The sequence below is a fragment of the Labeo rohita genome, chromosome 9 (genome assembly GCF_022985175.1).
Source record: "Labeo rohita strain BAU-BD-2019 chromosome 9, IGBB_LRoh.1.0, whole genome shotgun sequence".
NCBI classification, from domain to species: domain Eukaryota; kingdom Metazoa; phylum Chordata; class Actinopteri; order Cypriniformes; family Cyprinidae; genus Labeo; species Labeo rohita.
The window spans coordinates 41,143,888-41,155,392 of record NC_066877.1 but is presented as its reverse complement, the minus strand read 5'-3'; the positions used below and the strand labels follow the sequence as shown (position 1 = coordinate 41,155,392).

Here is an 11,505-nt window from a genome sequence, read left to right as displayed (position 1 = left end):
ATAGTTATACAGTATTTCTATTGAAATAAACACTTTTTTTTTATCATAGACAGACAGACTAAAATCATATACCTGTGCCATAGCATACCTGTACACAAAGCGCATCCAGTTGAAGAGGGAGACCTTTGACTTGCTGAATATAGATTTGTGTCTAATTGACCTCTTCAGTTTCCTCCTTCTGTAGTTATGGCTTTTGCAAACCCTGAAGATATATACAAATAAAGATAAGAATGACACAGGCCAGGGTAGTGGCCAGAGCAGTGATTCTCAAACATTTTCATGTCAAGGACTCCCAAATTAATGTGTATTTGGCCATGGACCCCATCTGAAAATATTTTGTGCCAGGAACCCCCATAAAATGTGTGTTAATATGTTTCAAAAGTGTTTAATTTTTTTCAGTATTTTTTCTGAAAATAGCAGATCTATAAGCTTACAACGTTTTGACGTGTGATCTTGTACATTAGTATTAAGTTGTGTAGTGTATAGTAGTGTATTTCTAGAAATTAATGTTAACATGAATTAAGATATATTGGGCACTCTTATTAGCTCACAATTAAATAGAATTAAATTAAATTTCATTTTAACTAGAATTCTGGACCAAAATACCCATGTATGTTGTCATTTCATGCAATAAGAATAAACTTACCATGCATAGTTGTCCACACAAACTGATTCCTTTAATTTCATCTTGTGTTTGCATTTTTGGCATCTCATCCATCTTCTTAGAAGCTTTTTTCTGCATCCATTCGATTATTTCTCTGTGTCTTCTTTTAGAATTAGTTCTGCCTTCTATAAGCTCTCTTAGCTCAGTGGCTAAACCAGGCATTTTTTGGCTACGATATTACAATATGACTTGATTAGGGCCTACCTATTTTCTTATCCTCTGTTCTTTCCACACACATCACACAAGCTTCCCGAGTCTGTGACTAGCTCCCGCCAGATTGTTTGAATTTTATTTGAATATTATAGGTCGGGGGTGACGAGGGTGAAACAAGCCAATCGTAATTGTATTCACGGGCTGGAGGAGGAGCCATCCGGCCTCTTCCATCATATTGGCTGGTTGTCAACTTGTCAATCACCTTGCATCACCACTGTACTTTGATAATTGACAACCGGTCACAACCTAGACAGACACGCCCATCCTTCGCTCACTCAGCAAGTTCTTAATTGGATGGACAGCTCGCATTAGCATTGATGAAGAATGAATACACGGTTTGGTAAAATGTCCAGTACCAGTGTTCCCAGCGGCGATGCGCAAAATACCGAGATAAATTCAGGTACTGTCTGGAGAAAGAGAAAGAAGTCAACAGCGGGTACTTCCAGTAAAAAGAAAGCTACACCTGTGGACCATGCTGTGCACATGGACAACAATGGTGACGGTAAGCAAGACTGTTTGCTATCTTTTCATTAAAGATGTTTGATCAGGAAAACACGGACTGATAGATTTGTACTACATAATACAACCAGATTAGTGAAGTGTCCAATTAAGTGTGTGTGTGTGTGTGTGTGTGTGTGTATGCACGTGTGCGCGTTTTCTTGCGTCTGTCGTGCGCCAGTATATATGGTCTAGCTGGTAAAACTTAGTCTAGAATAACTGAATTGGCTGCAAAATAGTCAAACAAGAATCATCATACTGGTGTGATTGTATGCTTTAACTCAAGGTTTAGGCAAAATATCAAGATATATATCGTACCGTTACCGTGACATAACCTAAAAATATCAAGATTTTTCAAAAAGGCCATATCGGCCAGCCCTATAGATATATATGTGCGTACTGTATGTATATAATGATAGTACATATCCATTCATATATTCACTGATGATGGATGATAGTTATACAATTATGTTCACTCATCCAGAGAGCCAGTGCAGATATCTAGAGCCAGCTGCTCATTATTTTATTTTACCTTCATCTGGCTTTTATGATTAGAGCTTTTTTAATTCTCTATCCTATTATTCTAGATACTGAGGCAACTGTAGCTCCAACAGCATTTTTACATATTAAGAATAAGCAGCTTAAGCTCTGTGAGGCCAAGAAGAAGCAGCACACAGTCACAGAAAAAATCAGTGACCGGACTAAGGAGACAGACTCCCTCCGCCAACAAGTTGGTCAAAGTAAGTAGGCCTAACACTTTCTTGGGAAAACATGTTTGCACACCTGACAATCATACTTGGGTGCTTTGTAAAATATATATACAATTGAGTGGTAGAAAGGCCAACATTTCACGGTGACAAGACCTTCATCAGAGCATAAGCGTGTTATTACCCAAACAATACACAGTTAATACCTGGAAGATAATATCTGTAGCATTGATTGAGAACAGACTCATCTGTCCAACTGATGAGATCATGATTTGATGAATCAGTGAAACTGAAAGTCTTAATCAATGTAAATGTTGATAAGAATGTAGTCGACTTGTATCGTCATAGTTAGTAATGCATTTGGTATTGTATTTTCTATTATGTTGTAGGTACAGATGACGGTGGGACAATTGACACATCTTCCTCTGCCAACTTGTCTCCTGGTGCATCTTCTTTCTCTTCATCCTCCAGTCCATCCAGCTCCTCTTCGTCCTCAAGTCCATCCAGTTCCTCTTCATCCAGCTCCTCATCCTCATCAACTGATTCTTCCGATTCAGACAAGAAATCGAAGAAAAGACGCAAGAAGAAAAAGAAGCACCACCACCAGAGTCACAAGAAAAAGGACAAAAGGAAGAAAAAAGAGAAGGAAAAAAGGCACCATGGCAAGCAGAGAGGTAAGTGTAAAGAGAGAAAGGAAATAAGGCTGTGTCTCTCTCTCTGTCTGTCTCTCTCTCTCTCTCTCTCAATTTAATTCAATTCAATTCAAAGCGCTGTATTAGCATGACCGTTAAAATACAGTGTTGCCAAAGCAAATAACAGCAATACAGACAATAAATAAAAACAAACATAAAAAAAACAAGAAATAATGCTGCACCCCTCATGTGTGTCAGGCATGTAGACATCTGTCTCTCTCTCTCTCTTTCTCTCTCTATGTAAAAAGTTTATTTTCCAAAATGTACTTCTTGGTGGGTATATTATCTTGGACCCTCCAATTGCTCTGTGCCCATGTAATCTTCATTACTTTTTGCAACCACTTTGCATCTATGTGTGTGTTTCCCTGTGTCGATTCACTACTTGTATGTTTGTTATACCTAACTAAATTTCTATCTGTTTCAGCACGTCATCCTGAGGAGGTCATCAAGAGATACAGGAAAGTCCTTAAGGCGTACAAGAAAGGAAGAAAGCTGAGTGTGGCATATCGAAAGGTCAGTGTCGACTGAAACACCATCGTCGCCAATGCCCCGATCTGTGAGCTGGCTGTTGTGGCCCCGAAGAAATACAAGGAGTTGCTGGTTGCTCATACACCACAGCAACGACTTCAGGACTTTGCAAAAAAATGTCTGGAAGTGTTGATTAATGATCCAAACCTTTTGAGGGATGTTGAACATCAAAAGAAAAAGGGGAAACTGATTCCTCTGTCTACAAAACCTTAGGTGTTGTGTCACTGTGGGATGGTGCCCTAGAGCAGTTTGGTTGTAGCTCGGGTCTGGTTCACTCAGTATAGAGGGTCCAAGGTGTGATAAAACATGTTCATATCAATAATGCCAATGGCTAGATTTTTATTTATTTTGTTTTCATGTTTAGCACAAAAAGTGCCCAAACCTCATGGGTTTGTATTCTGTTGTATGCTGCTGTTCTGCCATGTGATGGTCAGTATGTGTGTTTCTATACATTAAACACAATGTTCAACATTTCATCTGTGGAGTTTCTTTGGTAAAATACAGTACACAGAAAAGCCTATGGGTGGAACAAGTTTGAGGTACAAAAATTTAATATTTTAAATATCACATCAAATTTCTGTAGCTTGAACTTGTTCCGTCCATTTGCTGTTCTACAAAGTTTCACTGGTATTAGTAGATGGTTAACAAACTATGAACAACTGATCTGTACAGTGTGAGTTAATATATTAGTTAAGTGTTAGTTATTAGCTTATGTATGTTATTGGGACGTTATTCTAAAGTTGCAACTATTCCTCATTTACTAACAGTTAATAAATGAAGAATAGTTGCAACTTTAGGATAACGTCCCAATAACATATATAAACTATTAACTGATACTTAACAAGTCTTTAGTAAGTAATTTACTAACAGCTTGTTCATGATCTATTACTAATTTATTAGGTATAGTTATAAATCATTAAAATACAGTTAACAAGTCATTTATAACTTGTTAACTAACAGCTTGTAAGTTATCTATTGGCTATCTATAAGGCACAGTTATAAATAATTAAACTATTAACGGTTATGTAACAAGTCATTTATAACCCATTAACTAACAGTTTATTAATGATCTATTAACTAGTTATAACGGATAGTTATTATAAAGTGTTACCTAAGATGTTGCCCCCCTTTCCTCCACAGGAATCTTTTAGCATTTAAAACATCAGTGTTACAGAAATTTAATCACAGAATGCAATTAAATAATGTCTCAGAAATTATATTTAAATATCAATGCCATTAACACATTTAGCATAAATTATGAAGAATCACCCCCGTTTTGATAGTAAACATATTTTTTAAAATATGGTACTATCATAAAAAAAAAAAAAATCTGCAATTCACATCAGCATCTGCTTGTGACTGGACTAATGTTGTTCATGCAGTGCTGCGTCTGACAAGGTGTGAATGGTCTCTTCCTTATTTCCTTTCAACAATGCCAACTGGGTTTCTAAATTGCTGAATCTTCTTAAGCAGATCACGATAACCCATCTTTCTTTTGTGTGGAAAGTGACACTGTCTTGCCTTGTGTCCCATCCTTCCACAAGCAAAACAAACAACTTCCTGATCTCTCCTACCTTTCACCAAACAATGCCTTGCTACGTGACCATCTTTTCCACATGCATGACTGACAAAACTTTAATGAGGTCTCTCACGGTCTTGATAATGTCTAGCAATGTGACCAGCTTTTCCACATACGTAACAGAGAGTGACACCTTCTGAATTTACTCTTTCAAATCTCCTTGGTTTCTGATGGAAACCACCAGATCATCTAGAACATTCTCTCCTGCCAAAGGCAGCAACTGGATGTCTAGATTCTGCAGCTTTCCTTTGACTATTTGCTTTAAAATACTGTCATTTTGGAAATTATTTGCTCGTATCAGGGTTTCTACAGATATGAACAAGTGAAATGTAGTGAAATGTAAGACTTTTTAAAGTGCCCCTATTATGCCATTTTAAAGTTTGCTAATATTGTTTTAATAGACTCCTAAAACAGGTTTACATGTATGCAAGGTCAAAAAACACTTTAGTTTTCTCTAAAAATAGATTTAATTTTACCTAATTTCTAAATGATTCATAAATGACTTGTGGGAAGCAGTTCAAAGAATCAGTCTCTCTAAACCCCTCCTTTCCGTGAGCCCTCACTGCTGTGATTGGTCAGATGGCGCAGTCCTTTATGATTGGTCTACCGCAGACAGCATGTTAGAGAACGAAACGCCCATTGCCATAACTGACTGACAGCCCTGGATACTTGTCAATACATAGAAAAGATGGCATAGATTTTACCTTACCAATTCGAGCCAGAGTCTGATGATGAAACGGCTGAAGTGGCTAATCGACAAGTTAGCACGGGCTACCGTGGAAAGTGCTCGCAATTTGCTTATGTAAGCGAACCGGGCTCACCTCTATGTTGTAAACTTCAACATTGTATAATGCATTAAGGCGGCTTTCACACCGAACACGGAACGCTGGGTTCAGTGCAGCCCTTCAGAGCGCAGCGGCAAAAGTTCATTTGAACGTTTGCACGTGCACTTTGGTCGAGGCAGAAACAAGCCGTCCTTGTGCGGCGGTTTGAAACGAATGGGTTTCATAGAACAGCGCTTTCCGCACTCAGTGTGAAAGCCGCTTCGTGCGCCATCCTTTATCATTACTCCAACTAATGAGACAGACAGACAGTCAAGCTTCATCAATCACAAATTTGTGACTACAGTGGGTCCACAGCTGAACAACAGAACTACAGAAGCGTGATTTAGCCGGTTAGCAAGACATGTGCAGGGTTGATACACAACATAACATACACAACTACATATTTTGAACGATCGTTAGAAAATACAATCTTTGTAGATTCATCATCTTTTGGAAGTGAATATAAAACAGTTTTACTCACAGTGTAGGACACAGCGTCTTCTGTGTAATGTATGTGTAAATTTCCATGTGACTAAAAAAAAAACATACGGAAATTGTACTGTGTTTGTGGGCGGGCAAGTTGTTCGCGACGTAGAACATGGGAGGACATTATGCAAATGTGTTACTTCGTAACGTGTGGCTGTAACAGAAAAAGATTCGAATTCCTGACAATTCGTTCAGGCAAATGTGAGCTGACTCTTTTTTTTTGTTGGACAATAACTTTATTTATCGTGCACTGTCGGCTTCACAACTTTGCAGATAGTTTATGTTCACATACAGCTACAGTACATGACACACTTTTCAAATCATATTTGAAAAGGCATAATAGGAGCACTTTAATTTAAATAGGAAAAATAACTGCCTAAAAATCTCTGTACATGTTTTTTTAGGAGCTGCATAACAGTGACGAGTTGCTGTATCCTGGATCATCACTTACCAAAGGCCAGATTTTGCTGCTGATGTCATATGTGTTGCGACATAATCTAACAGGAGTTGCCTTAGAACATCTTTTTAAAAATTTTAATGAACATTTTCCAGGATTGGTACCAGAAACTGTATACCTGTTTAACAAACGTTATGGTGAGTTTGGACATTATGAGCCTCATTTTTACTGTGTGTCATGTTGTAAATACTTGGGAACAAGAGAGAAAAGCCTGATGTATTGTGCTGTCTGTGAGGCAGCATTTGATGCAGATGCTAAATGGCTCTTTTTTCCTAGTATTGAGCTTGTTATCACAGCTCAAAGACATTCTTGAAAATCGAAGTTTGACTTTGACAAGGCAGACAGCTGAGAGAGATGTTCTAAATGACATACAGTGTGGAGAGAAAATTGAGAAAAAATGGCCAATTAGGCGAATGTCCCTAGTGAAAAAAATAGTATACTTAAGTATAATTTATTCGTATGTACTAAATATATTTGTGGCACACTATAAATTGGTATACTTAAGTCTGTTAAATTGGAACAACTAATTTTGTACTAAATGCATTTTAGTTGTGCAAAAGAAGTGCTGACGTTTAACTTAAGTTGTATTAAATATACTTGTTTGTGCTAAAGTGGAACTATTTTCAAGTATACTTAAGTACAATTTAAATATCCACTCTTGTATTTAAGTTTTGAAATGCAGATACTTGCAGCCAGACTAATTGTCAGTATACTTCAAGTGTGTTACTGATTAGTTAACTTGAAGTGTGCTATTTTGGAACAACTAATTTTGTGCTAAGTATATTTTAGTTGTAATTAAATTGTAGTAAAGCATAACTGTAAGTGTATTTAGTGTACTTTTATGTGCTAAATTGGAACAACTTCAAGTATACTTAGTATACTTTAAGTATATGCTGTGTAAGCTAATTGCATGCTTGATTAGTGATATTAAAGTGTACTTTGTTTGTATTACAAGTATATTACAAATTAATTAAGGGTGTCTTCAAAATATACAAGCAACACACCATAAATATATTATTTTTGAGTAAAAATATGCAAATTTTTTCCCCAATGCTCAATGCACTCGTTGTCAGGGTCATTAAAGTGAAATTCAATTTTTGGCCATGAAATAGTGTTTACTTGGCTGTATTTGTGACATCACAAACTAGTAGCTGAACTTCCTGTCCCGTACACTGTAAATCCTAATAAGTTCAGCTTACTTAAAAAAAAGTTTGGAAACCGATTGCCTTATTTTGCTAAAGCAAACTTAAAGATAAAACTAAAGTTAATTTAATAATCAGTTTAAAGTAAAGAAAGCAAACTCTTACAGAGTAAATGAACTAATAAATATCAAGTTAGTTTAATGTCATTTCTAGTTAACATACTCCAGGACATTTACTAATCTTACTTAAGATTTAATAGTAAGATTACTTTATTAATTCTATTTACCTAGCAGTGTTATTTTGTGTTGTGCAAACATCTTAAATGCTGTTATTCTCAACATGGATTTAATCTGCCATTTTAAGCTATGGGAACTTAAAACATTTTGTGCAATCGGTTTCCACATTTTCTTTAAGTAAACTGAACGTATTTTTATTCGTTCAACCAGCATGAAATGAACTTAATACAAGTTTGAAATTCTCAACAGTTTATTTTTGTAAAAAACTTTAAGAATATCACAATAATAAAAATTAGCTTTTAAAACATCTGTGTTCTTATAATACTCTTTACAGACTTCTTGACTAAACAGCACTTTGTTGTCATAACATTATCTGGACCCACTGGAACACTGTTAAACAATAGAGCATTTTCAGAATGGCATGCAAACAGAACAGCAAAAATAAAATACAGGCCTTTAAAACCCATTCATGACAATTCTTCCCTCCATGATTGCCTTTATTGCATCCACAATGAGGGCATGTCCTCTGGTAGAACTGTGAGCAGGTCTACAACTGCTTGACTGAAGTCTGCATCCACATCCTAAGTACAGAAATAAAATAGATAGAGTGTAAATTTCTTCATTTCAATACTGGAAATGTTCTAAAAGCATATATTGACAAGGAACTTTTAATGCTTTTAATTTATAAGCAAATTGATTCATATTGATGACAGGGTGAGTGTACAATGAGCTGTGCAAACATCAAGTACAAGGAAATGTAATTAAGCTTTAAATTATGATCACCAAAGACGAGATTTATAGTGTGATAATGACATTTCACAATACATGATTTAAATCAGAGCAAAAGTGTAAATTATCATTTGTGTCAACTATTACTGCATGCCTTGTCTTGGAAGTCTTGGAATATTACACACAAGTTCCATGGACTACATTTTATTGTTTTCAACATTATACATGTGAATTTACAGAACTTTTTTTTTTTTTTTTACAACATGCTAAGAATGCTAAGAGCATTTTCTCTCTTGTTATGGAGTGATGAATCACACCCATCATTTACATGATTTTATCTTAAAGGGTTTGTTCACCCAAAAATTTAAATTAGCCCATGATTTACTCACCCTCAAGGCATCCTATGTGTATGACTTCATTCTTTCAGACCAATCCAATCAGAGTAACATTAAAAAAATGTCCTGGCTCTTCCACGCTTTCCATGTTTCTGTTCAACAGTTCAAAAGGAGTGCAAGAAAGCACATCCATCCATAATAAAATGTGCCTCACACATGAATAAAGGCCTTCTGTAGTGGATTGATGCATTTTTGTAAGAAAAATATACACATTTAAAAAGTTATAAACACTTAACTGTCCACTAACTGTCATACGTGTAAGCCTTTCCAGGTGGATGTTGTAGGACGTTTGTGTAGTGCATGCGCTGGTGTAAATATGCTAGTCGAAATGCGTGTTTGTGTACAGGAGCAAAGGAAGCAAAGTTTCCTTACTTTAGCAAAACCACAGCCTTAGTTTGCTGACAAGCTACGCAATATCGCGTTCATACTCGCAGATGAATCGCATTTGATTATGAACGCGATATTGCGTAGCTTGTCAGTGAACTAAGTCTCTGTGTATTAAATTCCGCTCCATCTGAATGCATGTGATAGAGATTTACTACTAATCACAGAACTGTCTTTACTGTCGAGATGCACATGACAATCACATGTGATTTATCGTGCAGCCCTAATATACACCGAGGATGCCTTGAGAGTGAGTAAATCATGGGCTAATTTCCATTTTTGGGTGAACTAGGCTCTTTATTTCAAAGTGTGTAAAGTGTGTAATGATGTTTGTGATCACTCACCACAATTTCGCGAATTTAAAGCATTTACACCAATTTCAGTAATAAACTGTTTCACAAAAGACAAATATAGCATCTACTGCAAAACTAAAAAAAAATAATAATACACAGAACCTTTGACAATTTTTCATAACCAGAACTATATTCATATTGAATAAAACAAAATGATGAGAGCAGAAAATCCAGTAATACTTACGAAACACATCCTGTAAAATTCCTGTGGGTCATCCTCCAGGATGACTGAAAGGCCCTGAAGTACTGCAGTGGAAACATCAGATGACTATGAAACAATAGAGACAGGCTGAGGATAACAATCATAAGCAAATCATGATTTAAAGATGACAACTACAGTCAACATGATAAAGAAATACCTTTTAATTAACTTGATGTGAAATTTAAAATCCTTTTTTCCAGAAAATGTCAAAAGTGCAGAGTCTGTGTCCAGTGCTGTGCAGAACTCAGATCCGAGATATGCGACTGAATCCTGCAAAGATCTAAGAACAAACATTGAGTGGCTATTAACATTTTGAAGGACACAATCTATAAACTTTTTGAAAAGGAATAGGGTTTTGAAAATTTTGGAAAAGGAAAAAAAAAACAGGTTTTGATGAGGGAAATAAATCTTTTAGTGAAAAGTCATCAAGGGTATTAAATACACATTTGTATTAAATTTACAGTCTTTGAAAGGACACTGACATTTATTGTTACTTGTCAAACGAGTATCATCTGGCTCAGTTAAAGAAAAAGTTCATCCAAAAATAAAAATTAGCTATTAATTTACTCACCCTTACGCCACCCAAGATGTTCATGAGTATTTTTCTTCAGCAGAACAGCAAAGAAGATTTTTAGCTGAATATGTGGCCTTTGGTGATTGATAAAATTTAAGTCAGAAACTGTTCATTTTTGGAGGGAAAAAACATATCAAGGAGCACAAAATTAATACCTGTTGCTCCTGATGATATACTGAGGTTTTATCAAGATGATCGATCTGTGGAAGAAAATGAAATAAATGCTTTTAAGTCTCATTTACTGCATTCATCTTACATTTATCTAAGTAGATCCTCTCTGCAAAGTAAACACAAATGTAAAGAATGTCTGTTATGTCACAAACATAGCACTTGTAACAAACATAAACTAAAGCATCTGAACTTACATTTCCACTGCACAGCAGTCATCAGCTGGTATTCTAAAATAATAAAAAAGTGTTATCCATCAATCAAAAATCAGTGAACACTGAACAAACAAAACCAAATGTATAGAGTGTTTTTTTTTCTTATGTAATGTAAATGGAAACATCTGGTATTTTAAAACTAAGACAGTTAACTTGCATTTAAATAAGTTTCAATGTTATATATACTGTGCTTGAGGAGGTGGGGGTGATGGGTCTGCTAAAGACTCGTTGACAATCTCAGAATGCGTGTTGTTTCTTACTGCCTGCACATTACCGTAATTATCATACTAAGCACGTATACCAGGGCCGGAGTGGGACTCCTTTTCAGCCCTGGAGTTTCAAGCCTTAGACCGGCCCGCTTTAGTTCACGACTGACTATATTAAAATAACGTCATTTCTAATTCAGTGCAAATACAGTAGCCTAAGTGTTGCTTCACAGTGAAGATTTATTTGAACAGT

The 11,505-nt window shown here is 35.9% G+C and overlaps 1 long non-coding RNA gene and 1 pseudogene across 1 annotated transcript; one reads left to right on the top strand and one right to left on the bottom strand.

Moving 5' to 3' along the window:
- Positions 1-1,636: 1,636 nt before the first annotated feature.
- LOC127171056 (coiled-coil domain-containing protein 106-like) lies at positions 1,637-3,561 on the top strand (annotated as a pseudogene).
- Positions 3,562-8,021: 4,460 nt separating this feature from the next.
- On the bottom strand, positions 8,022-10,760 carry LOC127171066 (uncharacterized). Its single transcript, XR_007828453.1, has 4 exons — positions 10,661-10,760; positions 10,247-10,369; positions 10,072-10,155; positions 8,022-8,607 (listed from the first exon to the last, which is right to left on the bottom strand). It is a non-coding gene; the product is annotated as an uncharacterized LOC127171066 (long non-coding RNA).
- Positions 10,761-11,505: the final 745 nt, after the last annotated feature.